The 15,897-nt window shown below is 52.5% G+C and overlaps 1 protein-coding gene across 1 annotated transcript in view; it reads right to left on the reverse strand.

Annotated features, from left to right (window-relative positions):
- Positions 1-15,897, reverse strand: part of FAM78B (family with sequence similarity 78 member B) — an 82,700-nt gene that overhangs the window by 22,569 nt on the left and 44,234 nt on the right. The window lies entirely within an intron of this gene.

Raw genomic sequence — 15,897 nt, forward strand, 5'->3', positions numbered from 1 at the left:
TTAGGCAAGATCTGAATTGTCCCTCAGCGTGTCCCGACTGGCTGGGACGATACAGAACAGGCTGCCGTGGCCCAGGATCAATGACTGTGCACAGGGGAGGCAGGGACACGGGGGCAGGGAAGGGGGCACACGGATGTGCGTGTTGCGTGTGGTGTTTGTGACTCCCCGCTTTGTGGAGCCAGAGGTGCGGCTGTGGGGGCAGCAGGAGACTGGGATGCAGGTGGAGCCTCACACAGGGGTGCTGAGTTCAGCCCCGGAGCAGGTGCCATCTGGGGACCCCACTGAGGAACACGCCCGTGCCCACAGCCAAGGGGACATGGTGGCAAAGGAGCAGCAGGAACAGGGGTGGTGGGATGATGGGTGTCAAGCAGGCCCCGACGGAGAAGGCCGAGGCCAGGAGGAGGGGACAGAAGCAGAAGGCCACCACCCTGCTGTGGGGACAGGTGCACAGGGGCGCTGCGTCCTGTGCTGCCTGTGGGACTTGGTCTCCATGCCGTGGCAGGCCTCTCCACCGGGACACGCAGGTGACGCTGATGCCTGCACTATGACGGAGTCGTGGTGGGCATTTCCCAGCCCCAGGGGACCCAGAGCTGCCCATGGCCGTCCTGCACCGCACTGCGGCGAGTCTGGGAATTCACGCCGTCACGCTCCGTGAAGGTTCGTGTTCCTCGGCTTCTGGGGGTCCACGTTCCTCGGTTCCGGAGGTCTGCACTTTTCCTGGAAGACAGACAGCGCAGCAGTGCCCCAAAGATGTGGGGACAGAACGCGCCTTCATGTTTCTGCAGTGAATATTTTGACCCTGTGTGGATGCTCCCATGAATCCAAAGGGTCACAGATTCTGCAGGGAGCCCCGAAAGGAGCAGGAGGACGGTCGTGGGCCACGTGAGGCTGAGGCACGCAGGGACGCGGCCTTGGCAGCGACAGCAGTAGCAGCTGCAGAGGTTTATACGCCTATCTCATGCCCGAGGGGGTAGGGCATTTCACATACGCTCTTCTGCACGGTGGGTAGTCTTAGACCCATCTTATATATATGAGAAAACGAGTTCCAGGAGTTAAAAGTGACTTGTCCAAGGTGGCCACGTCAGCAGGTGGCCGAGATGGCAGGTCTCTCTGGCACTCAGGACACTTCTCCCCTCATCATTAGACTCGGCAACTCTGTCTGCCCTGCAGGGGCAAGGCCACTGGCAACCCTGCCCTCGGGGGCTCGGAGTCCAGTCCTCAGTGGGGCTTTCCTTGCCTGGAGCCTGGCAGACGCAGTGCGGAAGCCCCACAGCAGTGACAGGCCAGAGCAGCGGGGTACGGGTGCTTGTCCCAGCAGGGGGCACGCACAGGGCATCACCGGCTGGACCAGGCTCGTGCTGAGCAGCCTGGACGGGGGACAAGAAGACGGAGGGGCGGTCCCAGCAGTCAGTGCAGCCACTGGGCCAGAAACCAGGACAGACGGGCAGAAGAGCTGATGGAACCTGAACAGGCCTGGTGCTGGCCTGAGGTTCGGGCACGTCTGGGGACATTCCTACACTTCATAGCTTCCCAGTGCTGGGGCGTGGGCTGCCCGAAGCCTCGAGAGGGAGGAGATCAGGGACCGCATGGGGGTAAGGGCAGCGTTACTGTTTTCAACAGGAGCACTGTAACTGGCACCTCCACGTCTGCCCCGTTCTCGGGAGCCCCCAGAGTCCCCTCTGCTCAGCCCTGCTCAGAAGGCGGCAGGAGGAAAAGGGCAGGAAACAGCCCAAGTGACAGACAGCGAGTGATGCACAGAATCTCCCAGGGAAAAGGCGGCCGGGACCTGAGTAAACGGGCGGATCAGCAGCTGTCCCGGGGGCAGGGTGGTGACACTCCACTGACCAGCCGCAGAGGAAACACAGAGACAATCAGATACTAAATGCAGGAGGCTGCAGACTGAAGTGCAGTTCCCCAGCTGGAAATGGCAACACCTAAAAATACCGAGCTGCGGTTCTCACAGGAACGCTCAATGGCCCACATGCAATCTAGAATGGCTTGTGGATGATGGGTTAGAGTAAATAAAGAAGATCATCTAAGCAACATAACCATAGGTTTTTAGCTTAAAATGACATCTGGTACCAACATATTGTCTGTCTCTAAGAACCTCAAATTGCCAGCCGTCCCACGGGCCTCTGCTGCTCTCAGCAGATTTTCATCCAGAGTTGCTCCGACCGGTGCTAAGAACGTGAGTTTGGATTTCAGCTCTCCTTTGGGTCCTGGAGCTCCCACCGTTACCCAGAAGCCACTGCTGAGGACAGGCTGGTCACTGGTCGGTGCTGGCCGCACGGATACGGGGCAGTGAGCTCAGCCTGCTCACATCTGTGCACGGGTAGCTCACTGTGGCTGGCCAGCCCCAACAGCCCCAAGATTAGATTATTGCACATATGCCTCTTCTCCAAGAAAAACAACTTTTATTTTTGAGACAGAGTCTCACTCTGTTGCCCAGCCTAGAGTGCCGTGGCATCAGCCTAGCTCACAGCAACCTCAAACTCCTGGGCTCAAGTGATCCTCCTGCCTCAGCCTCCCGGGTAGCTGGGACTACAGGTGCACGCCACTACGGGGTCTCGCTCTTGCTCGGGCTGGTCTCTAACTCCTGAGCTCAAGCGATCCTCCTGCCGCAGCCTCCCTAAGTGCTAGGATCACAGGCTTGAGCCACCGCATCTGGCCAAAGAAAAACAACTTTACACAATCTCTCGATGGTTGGTCAGTGGTAGAATTTTCTTTGTGAAGAAGGAAAATTCACTCCATGATAGATTTGATTCCTGGTTCTACAACGTCCTAGCTCTGTGACCTGGGCAAGTCACTTAGCTGTTTTTGCAAGGTTTTAAGACCCGAGTCCACGGGAGGGGCGGCGCAGCTGAAAGCCAAAGTACCCTCCCGGGTTTCAGCACCAAATGCAAGGTTTTTAAAGATGAGCAGAGTTGAAAGGGATAAGTAAAGAGGCTTTACTGGGGCGCACCCGGGTGGGGGTAACAGGTCCCAGGAGAGGGGCCCGGGCGAGCCTCACGGTCCCACGAGTGGACCAGAGAAGCCGCCCTGCCCAGAAGTCTGGGTGGGTTTATATACGTTTTTAGGGCTGGGGGACGGGAGTTTCTCTGGAGGGAAGGTTTTGGCGGGAAGAGTGAGGAATTTCTTTGTTTCAGCTTTAGGGCGGGTATGGAGGAATAGAAGGGGCTTCTTCTTTTTCCATTAGGGAGGGGAGGGGTGCCTGCCACCAGCCTTACAGTTTTATCCCTCAGTTTCCTCATTTGTAGAGTAGGATAAGTGTATCCCCGACTGTCCTGACGTGGTCAGAGAGGTCTGCTTCAATACTCTCATCCTCCTCCCTCACCCAGCCTTCCTCCCGCACACCAAGTCAGGGATGCCTGCACCTCACCCCACCCTGACCTTCGACTCGAGAAGTCAGCTAGTTGCCAGGGAAACCAGCCTGGTGTCCCGGGATCCAGAGAAGATGAAGGGCTGCCTTCAAAAGAAAAAGAGCAGGGATTTATCACTGACCCTGACCCTGCCGTTCCCGGGTATTGTGAAATCCCAGCCTCAGATCCTCCTGCTGCACAGCTGGGCGTCTCTGAAGAGTCAGGCAGTCCGAGACTGCAGCTGCTCTCTTCCTCCCGCCGTGTGGACGTCGCTCACCAGCTTTCTCCCTGGGGCTGGGGCCGGCGCACGTGCTGAGCAATCACGGGCCTCCCCTCCCACGTGGTGCCGCCCGAAGCCTGGCGAACCGTTACCTTCCCCGCTCCCTTCTTGCTCGCTGTCACTGAGGCGGTGACTGTGCCCCGTGTGCACACTGGCAGGTGGCCAGGTGGGCAACAGTGACTTCAGATGCCACGAGGCTTTTAGAGAGCAGAGCCTGTGGCCCGCAACTATCAGACTCGGCTTCTCAGTCCTCATCTGGCAGAGCTGTGGGGGGCTGAGCACGTCTGGGCCTGCGGGCGGCAAGGCATGAGGTATGATGGGGTGACGTGGTCTTAGGACAGGCCGTGGACCAAGACGTGACAAGTGTGAGCACACACTGGCACCATATAATCAAGCCTTGGAAAGGGTATGCCCAATACGCATGTACACGAATGGCAGAAACCCTAAAGGTTCCTGCTGGGCAAACAAGAAGAAGGACACAGGAGTTGTGATGAATAAAACGACCAATAAGAATTCCCATCTTTGGTGACCCAGCTGGGAGGGTGGGAGGTGTAAGGCCTCTGTGTGAAGACAAACTGACAGGGCCACTGTAGAAGGGGCTCTCCCGGCTGTCCCGGGAACCTTGGCCCAGCCCTTGCTCTTCTCCTCTATATATGCTCTGGGTTAAGCAGCCACGAGATCCAGGTGGCTGGGACCTGTCCAGGGATCAGCACTGCTCTCTGCATCAAGGAGATGCCAAATGCATGGAGCGTGTTAGAAACAGGGACTCTCTCCAGGACTGATGGGCAGGGGCGGGAAGGACAGGGTTAGACTGGGTTTGGCATTTTCTCTCTGCACCCCAACCAATGGGCCTCTGCTTTCAAGGCTGGGTTATCGAGTCGAGAGGCTTGATACACATGATTTCACCAAGTGTAGAGAACAAGCTAGAATTCTCAGATGTGGCCAGGGCTACCTGTTGCAGCGGCCGGAACAGCTGTCTGCAGCAATAACACATGGACTGTGGCTCATGCACAGTGTCCCTGCTGTGCCTACAGTCAGGCTGTTTTGGAAATGTACTAAGTCTCTTGCTCTAGTTACAAGTCACTGAGAATATCACTTCCTTTTGGCCACCTGGAGTGGTGGAAAGTCATGCTCCCAAGGTGAAAGAATATGTCTTTTTTATTTTTATATTTTCTTGAGACAGACAGTCTCACTTTGTCACCCCAGCTAGAGTACAGTGGTGGCATCATAGCTCACTGCAACCTCCAACTCCTGGGCTCAAGTGATCCTCCTGCCTCAGCCTCCAGTGTAGCTGGGACTACAGGTGTGCACCACCACGCCTGGTTAATTTTTCTGCGTTTTGTAGAGACGGGCTCTTGCTCTTGCTGAGGCTGGTCTTGAACTCCTGGGCTTGAGCGATCCTCCCACCTCAGCCTCCCAGAGTGCTGGGATTATACGCGTGAGCCACCGCGCCCGGCCAAAGAATATGTCTTAATGACAGAGAACTGTCAAGTGTTGACGACTGGGCTGCAATGCCTTCTGCATGGATGCAGGTCATCAAAGTCTGCAGCACACTTCTTGGCACATAATAAACACTCGGGAAATGTTCATAATTGTCTAATGTCCTGTAATATTTGAAGTATAATCAGCCCTAGAGAAGAGCTCCTGGCTTCCTAGGGACTCCTTTGTCACCTGTGGCTTTCTATTCTTTATTGCTCTCTGGCTAAATTTCCATCCAGGTCACAGTGATTTTGCCTAAGAGAATATAAATCACATTCGGTAAGTTGCATGAGCCAGGCTCTCAAAGACTTCATTAACATCAGGAGACATTACTCAGCGCCGTGGCCTTCCCAGGGTATAATTCTGCAATTTCAGCCCCAGAAGCAGCCGGGCCTTTCTGGCCTCGCTGCCTTTGTCTAAATTCTTGGGGTGTATCTCTCCACTGCTCTGCGATTCTCTTTCAGCTTAGTCATTCGCATCTTCAGAACGGATTTACTAGGGATTAGCTCTCTTACTTATTTATCACCTTTCCATTATAATTGTGCTCACAACCCTGTCCCTGCGTAGACAGACACAAAACAGATTAAGGATGAGGGAGACAAAGGTGTGAGCCCAAAGCAGGGTTCTGTGAAGCCCAGCCGATTTTCTTTTCCTTCTGATCTTCACCTCACTTCCCGCCATTTATTAAAAAAATACTAATCAGGTTTTTGAGGTCAACAGTCTGAATCAGTCTAGGAGAGAAACCTCTGGAGCCTGAAGGGGCACTTTCCCTTGGAATCTGCCCCCCAACGTGGCGAGCCCACGCCACGGGCTCTCGTGGTGGTGTCTCGGGTGAGGCAGATCTCTGAGCACAGGCCTTGAAGAAGACATTAATTCTCGGACTCCACTGATGACAGGCAGACCTCCCATTCCAGCCACCCGTCTGGTAGATGCCCCACTACCCAAGGAGTGGCCAGAGCACACTGGCGCTCTGTCACTAAGGCAGGTGTTGTCCACGCGCCTGCCCTCAGACCAAGCATGGGCAGCGATTTGGCAGCAGGGTCTGGGCCGCCTGGCACCCTGAGAGCAGTTCCTCGATGCCAGGCTGTGTCAGTGCAGGCTGGTCACCTCGCTTCACCTTCGTAACAGTCCCACCCAGTATGAACACATACTGGGGTTACTCTCGTTTTACAGACGTGGAAACTGAGACCCAGAGAGGTTATATGAATACCCAAAGTCATAGCACTTATTAGTGCCAGAGCTGAGACATAAACCTAAGTCATTAGACTCTAACCTCTATATTCCTGAGAAATTCATTTAACGTGCATTCTTGAACTGGCTACATTAGAGGGATGAGAGAGTTTGAAAAAGTCTATTTTCTAATTTATAAATAAAAATACAGAAACGAATGGCAGGGAATGAGGCTCGGCTGTGCCCTGTCTGATGGTCACTCGGCCTAAAGATGGGCCACGGCCCCAGACCCCGCACAGCCTGTCCTGCTCAAGGTCAGGGGTGAGTGGCAGACGAGCAAGGTGACTTGCACCGTGGCCTCTGGACCAGGTTTGCTGGCCTTGGCCAGGACTCCCCTTGGTGGGCCCTGGATTCACAGCCCTCCCCCTGTCGGGGTCCTGCCTCCTCTAGACATCCTGGGAGACAGTGTGGTCAGTGACAAGAGACCCGCACTGCAGGGTCATTGTGCTGGCTTAGACATCCCACCTCTCTTCCTTGCACCTGTACGTTCGGATTAGCTCACTGCTCCGCTCTGGCTTCTCCGTCTGTGAAACAGAGCTAATAGCTGTGTCACAGAGCTACCAAGATTAAATTAAACGTGTGATGAGACAACACGCATGAAAGCTTTATAAACATCAGCAACTAAGTATACAACTAATTTATTTTTATCAGGGTGTGAATGACCATTAGGATTTACCCTCCAAGGATGCCTACATTTTAAAAGAGGAATTTGATAAAACAAATGAGGCTGAGATTCGTGGGATGTGTACGTGGCACGTGAGGCTCAGGAGTCCGGCGGCCTCCTCCAGCTGGCTGGGGGGACGAGCCGCGCTTGCCGCCCTCCGCGAGGCGCACCCTGCCCTGGTGTGCTGGCGGCCTTCCCTGCGCTCTCACTCAAGGTCTGTCTCGCGCGGCCGTGGGCAGCCAACGAGTGTGTGTTTCCTGGGACGGAGGGGCTGCCGCACGGGCCTAGGAGACGGGTCTGCATGCGGATGGGGGCAGCTGTGAGACCACCAGCCTTTACTCAGCTCTGTCCCCAGTGGGTGGGGACAGTGGGGGAAGACACCACCTCAGCAGGGGCAGTGTCAGGATCCGAACTGGTGCAAACCAGGGAGGTTCAAACACAGGTCACAAGGAGGTGGCCCATGAGGACCCTTAGCACTGCCTGTCACCTGAGGGTCCACCTACCTGAAGGCACTTGGTAGGCATAAAAATTCTTTGTGTAACTAGACACTGGACAGCAAATACAGAAGACAGCACTTACCCTTTCACCATTCAGCCAAAGGCCTCCTCTGTGCACACGCTATGCTGAGTATGACGAAGTATGATGGCAAAGATACATTTCTATTGCAAATGAGAGTTTTTGAAGTGTTCACACATGCGTGATCTAACTGAATTCTTGAAACAAGCCCATACAGAACATAGTCTAATGGCTACTTAGAGGTTGGTAAACTGAGGCTCATAGAGAGAGTGTACCCTAGATCCCGGTTATTAGATGGCACAACTTGGGCTGAAGCCTATTGGGGTTTGCTTGTCCATTTATGCATCCATTCATTTATAAAATGGTTTGAATTTTTCGGAATTGATTTTGATGTAGTTTAGTGTAGGTGTGTCATCTTTTGGGAAAGACTGACATCTAGAAAGTTCTGTGGGAATACCGGGACACTCTACACTTACCACCAGGATGGTGTTCATAACGGACAAATTTTCCAGTACTAATTTTCAAGGAGAAAAGAAGAAATACACTTCAAGCAAGAAAACTGGGTGTCTGGGAAGGCTTCCAGCCACGAGATTTCCAGCAGGACTTGAAAAAACTTGGTCCATCCTGCTTCATAACAGATGGTGGGAGTAGAAAGGGGGTAGCCTTTCCTCATCACTTCCTGTGCTAGTTACCTTAAAGGACGCAGAGAGGAAGACAGGGATCCTTCCCAGGAGAGTATAACAATGTAGATGCCTTACTTTGAAAGAGACAACAGTACGGCTTAGGTTTTTTGTTATTTTTTTTCCTCCCAAAACTCAGGAACCATGGCTATCCTGGCCAACATCTGAACAGAGTTAGACTGTGTCTGACTCACGTGTGTCCCCTGCCCCCCAGGGAGACGGTCTGATCTTACAGAACAGGTTCCCTCCCGCCTTCTCCGCTGACCGCACAGATGTGGCGATTCGCAAACTTTGGAGACAAAGGATGAGAAGTGAGAGATTCAGGACGGGCGTGTGGTACTACTGCTCCCTCAAGATGTGACAGAAAACAGCTTGTGGTGCCTTACCGTGACACAGCATGGTCTGTTCATTCACTTGCCACACGTTTACTGAGCGCAGAGACTGTTCTAAGCTCTGGGGTCACAGCAGTGAACAGAGCAAAGCTCCGGCTCTCAGGGAGCTTGTGCACGGGTGGGGGAAACAGACAACAAACTGACAAAAAAAAGATAAAGGCAATGAGAGATCTGCTTTTTAAGACAGAAGTGCGATGCTCTGGTTTCTCTTCAGATCGAATAAATCTTTCGCCTTTTACTAAAAAAAAAAAAAAAGACAGAAGTGCGGGCATGGCCTCTTTGGGAATGTTGTCACATTGTCATTTTAGGCAAACACCCGAATGAAGTGAGGGGGACGATGGCATGGGTGTCCGGGGGCAGAGTGCTCCAGGCAGAGGGGACAAGCGAGGGCAAAGGCACCACATCTGAGCCCAGCTGGGGAAGGTGGGCGGAGGCGAGGTCACAGAGGTCCTGGCACAGCAGAGGTGCAGATCCTGTGGGCCCTGAAGCTGCGTTTAAAGGACTGTGGCTACTTACCATGCAGCGTCTGTGTGCTGGGCATGTCCTGGGATCTGGGGACACAAAGATCAACAAGCCAAGGTCCCTGCCTTCACCCAGTGTAGGATCCAGCAAGGGATGACAAAGAAGGAGATGAGTCCAGTGCTGGCAGCTGTTTAGAGGGGCCCCAGGCTCGGGAAAGGGCTTCCAGAGAAGAAGACTCCAAAGGTGGCAGGAACAGCTGCGAATAAGCCAGAAGCCAGCTGTGTTCTAGACCCAGTTTTGCCCATTTTCCATCTCAGTCAAATCCTTTGCTCTTTCTGAGCTTCAACTTCCTTGTGCATAAAATGGGAATAACAATCCTTATTCTCTAAAGAGAAAACAAGGTCAAAGGTGTGAACCTGCTTTGAAGACTAGTGCTCTAGACAGATGTAAAATACTGCTACTATCTCACCACACCGCTTACTCTTGCTACACACGTATGACAGTGCGTGAGTGCACACAAGTAGGTGCACGGGCTCCTAGCATCTCTCCACCCACCCAGCAAAGCTGGTCACTCAGTGTGTAAAGATCAAGAGCCAAGCTTCTCAGCCCAAGGCCTGGCTGTACCCTGCCCGTGCACACTGTGGCTCTCGGCGTGGCTGCTGGTTAACTGGAATTGCTCAAGCGCATGTGCAGACTCCTGTTTGCTCCCGGGCTCCTCATCCTCTCCAGCCAGAACCAGAGATGGCTCTGCCCCTGCTCCGCATGCCCCTGACCAGAAGTGGCCACTGGGCTGCAGGTGCTTGGTCACCCTGCACTGCCTCGGTCTGCGTTTGGGAGGGGGTGCTGCTCCCACGCAAGCCAGGCCTGGCTCTGCCCAGAGCTGCATTTCTCTGTAGCCAGAGGCGCTCAGCCAGGGAAGAGTCTGCCATCTCTACAAACAGGGTATATTCGGGGAGTCAATTTCCATCAGCAGATTGGCAAGGTCATGGTGTAAAACCAAACAATCCTCAACAATACAGTTAGAATGTATGCCCTCTCGCAGAGTTAAAAAAGCCCATTTCCTCCAGATTCCTTCAGAAAGAAGAGTCCCTCTTCACCAACCCCAAGGCTTTATGGATTTCATCTTCCGGGGTATTTTCTCCAACCAGAGTTGTCTTACAATAAGCTAACGTGCCTCAGCCGAAACACCCTTTCTTGACTTATGGAAAAACACTGGCTGGGCTCAAGTGCTTGTTCTGCTCTGTGACCTTGAACTCTCCTTGGGTCTCAATGTCTATCTGTAAAATGGGAGGATTGGAACAGATGGCCCCAAGTCCCTTCCAGCTCCAAACTTTTAGGATCCCATGACCCTCTGTTTCCACTGGCAGCACCCTGTCATCTGTCTTGGCTGAGGGGTCACCGCATCCCTGAACTTTGCCCTTGTCTTTTGCCTTTCCATGGTCTCTTTCTGTTTTTCTCCCCAGTTTAAAGAAACACACAAGTCCCTGGGTAGGATTCTTGTCTCACTCTGTATCTTGTAGGGCAGCAGCAGTCCTCAACCTTTTTGGCACCAGGGACTGGTTTCACGGAAGATAATTTTTCCATGGACTGGAGGTGAGGTGGGGGTTTGGGGTGGGGGGTTGGGGAGTGGGAACTCAGGCAGTGACATGCAGCCCGTTTCCCAATAGGCCACGAACCTGCACCGGGCTGGGGCCTGGGGTTTGGGGGCCACCGTTGCAGAGCACGCAGTTTGCTGCTGGTGCTCAATGAGTACAACAGCAGATTAATAGACTCCAAACAGCACATTTCCTTTCTCCATTTAGACAATCAGCTGTTACAGTCCTGGCACCCCCATGCCACGTTTCCCTGTCAGCACAAGCTGCTGCTTCTCCGATGTGCTAATAACAGCAAGACTCCATTTAGTCCCATCAGGGATGGGGACGTCAGCTCCTGGGGCCTCTGTTTCATTCCAGTCTTAACAGCACTGATTTTTCTATAAAGGTACGCTTTCACTCACACAGGTTTCTGTTGAGAAGGCAGTTAGTTGTTTCATTTGTGGCAGGAATGGCTGAACCGTGGGTACACAGGTAGGCGGAAAGCACTGCACGTCTGAGCAGTCTGGAAAAGAGGGGCTTTAAATACCTGAAGGGTTATCGCGAATCCTAAGCCTTCTTCCTAGGTGGATGGGGCCCAGGAGCTAGTTTTTTTTTTTTTTTAAATTTCTGGTAATTTATTCATTATGCATTTAAATGTTCTCAGTTAGATTAACTGCATTGCTTCCAATGACCTGATGGGAAATTTTAAATTTTCTTAAAGGAAAACTTAAGATTCTTGCCCCTATGGAAATATTTTTTTTCTTGTTGATATTTTATTTTATTTTATTATTTTTATTTTTATCGCAGCTTATTATGGTGGTACAAAAGTTCAGGTTATGTATATTGCCCACGCCCCCCCCATCCCCCCGAGTCAGAGCTTCAAGTGTGTCCATTCCCCAGACAGCACGCATCGCACTCATTAAGAATGGAAACATAAGCACCACATGTACTCACCAGCAAACTGGTTTCCCTGATCATCACCTAAGTGCACATTTGGGTAACACCAACGGGGTGTCCGACAGAGGTGGGGGGTGGGGGGAGGGGATGAGTGTATACCAGGAGCTAGTTAAAGGCAGGTTTCTGGATGTCTGGGAGGAGCACAGAAGTTGAGTCACGTGGGGTCTAAAAGACAGGGTCAGGGGTGCAGCTGGAATGGGAAGTCAAGCAGATGGTTCCACAGAATTGCTCGGCCCAGAAAGCTGGGCAGGGATGAGGGGCAGAGACGCTGGACCCCCAGATACCAGATCCAGTTCCGATTAAAGGGAAGAAGGCAGAATTGAGGTGGTCCTTTGAGGCAAACCTCAGACTCTATAAGGGAAGTGCAACTTGGATGGTGGGTTGTCTCCTTAGATGACAAGCTCTTTACGGAATACAGATGACCAGGAATTAGGGACTTGTGGAGAGGCTTCCGGCATGGAGGGGGCAGTGGGATTCTATGACCTCTAAGATCCCTTTGAGCTCTAAGAGTATGAAATTCTATGAGATTTAAAAAAAAATCTACACCGGGATATCTATCTATTGTATAATTTCAGTTAATCACATTGCAAATAAAAGAATAATAATTTCACATTCTAATAGGTTCTATGCCTTCACAAGATAACATTTATAATTTTATTGTTAGAAACAATCTTATTGGTCATCTAATCCAGAGGTGGGCACACAGTGTCCTGCTGCCTCTTTTAATAAATAAAGTTTTACTGGAACATAGCCAAGCCCATTCCTTCAGGTACTGTCTTTGACTGTTGTGGTGCTACGGTGGTAGAGTTGAATAGTTGCAACAAAGATCGTACAGCCCGTGAAGCCTAAAACACTTATTAGCTGGCCCTTCAGAGAAAATGTTTGCTACCCTTCCATCTACTCCCTCATTTTACAGGCAAGAAAACTGAGGCCATTACAGTGAAACGGCTTACTCTGGCTGAGCTGGGTGGTGACTGAGTTGGGATGAGAACCATGACATCTGACTCCCAGGCCTGTGTTTCTCTGCTTTGGCTCATGGTGTCCCACCCCGGTGGCTCTGTTGACAAGAACCTCTTCTCATCATGCCACATGTCATTTTATAGTCACAGGGCCCAAGGGGCAGAGGTGAACTGACCAGCTCAGGGCCACCCCACCAGCATGCCGGCCACAGGACGAGCCTCAGACTTTCAATTTCGGACCCTGCAGATTGCTAGTCCAAGCTGAGGCCTTGGAAGGCAGAGAGATCTAAGAGCTTTGGAGACAAGAACTCATCGGGCTCCCCAAGTCCCTCTCAGCATTAGCATTCACCTTCTGTTCTCCAACAAAAGGACACATTTACAACTGTCTCCGGTTCAACTTGAAAACCCTTTCGCAGGTTTCCAGGGAAATTACTGCAAGCAACTCTGATGGGTTAAAATGATTTTAACACACCAGTTGCCTCCAATTCCTTCAGCGGCATCTGCTACAAACAGCAAAACATACAACAACCTGATATTTACCTTCCTTTGAAATAAGAGATTCCAAAGGAGACGATGCAAAGGGGGAAAAAACCGCAAGCAGCCCTCCCTACCCACAGTCATATTTAAAGAACAAACAGCCCATCCGAGGCCCAGGTCGGGGCTCTGCTTTCTGTGCGGGAGATTTCCCAGAGTGGCAAGAATCAATCAGGCCATCAGAACGATCTTCATCTGTCCAGGAGAGCATAAATGGAAAGCCCACCCCCACTCTGACCCCTCTTCCAGCTGCTGAGAGAGCTGTTTCCCTCCTCCCTTGCCATTTACAAGACTTTACGTTTTCTGCATTTCTACTTCTATTACACATCTCTCTTGGACAGACAGGAATGAATATTCATGCAAGAGATTAAAGCGCATCAGCAGTTCTAGCATAAGTGGTCAAGAGAATAGAGGATGCGCGTGGTAAGTGGCCATGGGAGACTCCCCGAAGCCTTGCCAAGGCTTCCTCAGGCCCACAGAGCTCCTGCTCGGCTCAGGCACAAGCCTGAATTTCAAGGGTGACATTTCCAGCCGAGGGAGGAAAGCTAAGGATGGGAGAGAGGACGGGTCAACGAAGGCAGCTCTGCTCGGGGCTCAGCCAGACGACCTACTGTTACTAGTTACCGGTGGCTCTGAACGCAGCCCACCCCTTCCCACCAAGGCGGCCCCCTGCAGCTTAAAGAAGATGAAGACCAACATGGATTGTGTTAGGCACTGGGTGGGGCGCTGGGGATCAAACATAAACAGGGGCCTTGTCTTTACATTTATTGAGAATCTATCTGTGCCAGGTGTTGTGCCAGGGGCTCTGCATGAGCCATTTCTTTAAATCCTCACACAGCCATAAGGTCAGCATTATTATCCTCATTTTATACGTGTAGCACCCACAACTCAGAGAAGTTAAGTAACCGATCCAAAGACACACAGCAAGTTAGTGGTGGAGCCGAGCACTGAACTTGCGTGTGTGCCTCTGTGCTTCCCAACACTGCACCACCTCCAAAGCCCAGAGACTCTCTTTCATCGTGGTTGCTGGCTGACTGTGCCTCACCCACTTAGCGGCGTGCCCAGCAGCTGCAGGAACGTGGGTGAAGGCCCAGATGCATTCAGTGTGCTGCACATCACGTTGAGGCAAGAGCATGTTGAAGGTGAAGGTCAGCCGGAGAGGGGAGGCAGAAGAGTGAAATGTGGGGAACTACAATTGCTTACAGTGGTGTGAATTATCTGAATGGATTGTGGCTGGTGAGAAGGCCAGGTATGCAGACAGTTGTACGCACTTGGACCCCAGGGGGTCCTGAAGAGGGGTCCCTGAGGGCCGTTGCAAGGGGGGATGAAGACAGCAAAAAGCACAAGATTCCTGCAGAATCTGGCAGTGAGGTTGGTGGATGAAAGCAGGAGGAGCTGAGGGATGTTCCTAAGAGCAGGTGTGGGGGTGAGCAGAGGGCCCCACTGTGGACTCGCAGCTGACCAGGGCGAGCGATGAACACCCAGGCAGGAGGGGTCCGTCTGACCCCGGAACCCTGCCACGCCGTCTATGCAGACACCATTTGTCCTGTTCACACCCAAGTTCCCCACACTCCCCGCTTCCACCCACTTGCCAACGTGAGCAGAGGGAGGAAGTGAGAACACGAGTCCATGCAGCAACACAGCCCCTTCCAGGCACTGGGCCCCAGAGCTGCGGCCCAGAGTGACCTTTCTCAATCTCACTCTTCACCACCAAGGTCACTGTCACCAGGCCCACTCCCAAAATTGGCAGAGTCTGGGGAAAGGGTGAAAAAAAAAAGCTCACCTACCATATGCCTCAATATTTAAAAGTTATAAAACAAGCCCACAAGTTGCTAGATCAAATATGTGATATTCTCCTACCTTGACAACTATACCTTCACCTCTGGAAGACCAGACTCAAATTCAGAATTCCCAGACTCCACAGAGCTCTGCGTTGGCATAGCGGCCAGGGTGGCACTCGCATGGGTATGGGCACCATCACGGTCCAGGAGGGACCACACGCAGATGGGCGTAGACACCACCACGGGGCACAAGGGGACACATACACATGGGAGCAGGCACATGGCGGCTGCACACCACAGTCCACAGGGGCTGCATGCTCCAGCCGGGCACCCAGGTCCCCACGACCAGGCTCTGTCCCTACCTTCACCTTCAGTCACCCTTGGGCACCTGGGGGTTCACAAGGTTGCAGCCCACCCTCAGGTGGCAGACCCAGGGAAAAAGGGCCACACAGGTTCTGGAAGCTCTAGGCTAAGCGAGTAATTCCCAGGTCCCGGCTACCACAGGTCTAGAAGGAGGGTTATGGGCATGTTTTCTTGGCTCTTCAGAACTCCATGCCCTGTGGAGAAGGACACGGGAGAGAGTCCTCGAAAGCACGGGGCCCGGGGCAAGGGTCTCAGAGTGGTGACGATCTTTGCTAACAGCCCTTGCAACCAGACGCTAATGATGCTTATAATAATTAGCACCACGTACTAATGCTTAGCTGTCCTACGCATTTTACACGTGCCAACTTAATTCATTCTCATAAGAACTCTATGAAGTAGATACTATTATTATTGTCCTTTCACAGGTGAGGAACCTGACTCAGAGCAGGCAGGTAACCTGCCCAAGGTCTTAAGCGACAGGGCCGGGTAGTCTGGTCGTCTGGTCATCTCAGCTGCACACACAGCACAGCCCACCTTGGGGCACACAGCGGCTCCTATGCAGCGCCCCCCCCCCCTGAGCTCAGCCCTGAAGATAACTCCCAGTCAGGCACTAGGGAACACCTACTGTATACTCACGGCCTACATTCATGAACGTTTGCAACAACTC

The sequence above is a fragment of the Lemur catta genome, chromosome 3 (assembly GCF_020740605.2).
Source record: "Lemur catta isolate mLemCat1 chromosome 3, mLemCat1.pri, whole genome shotgun sequence".
In the NCBI taxonomy this organism is placed as follows: Eukaryota; Metazoa; Chordata; class Mammalia; order Primates; family Lemuridae; genus Lemur; species Lemur catta.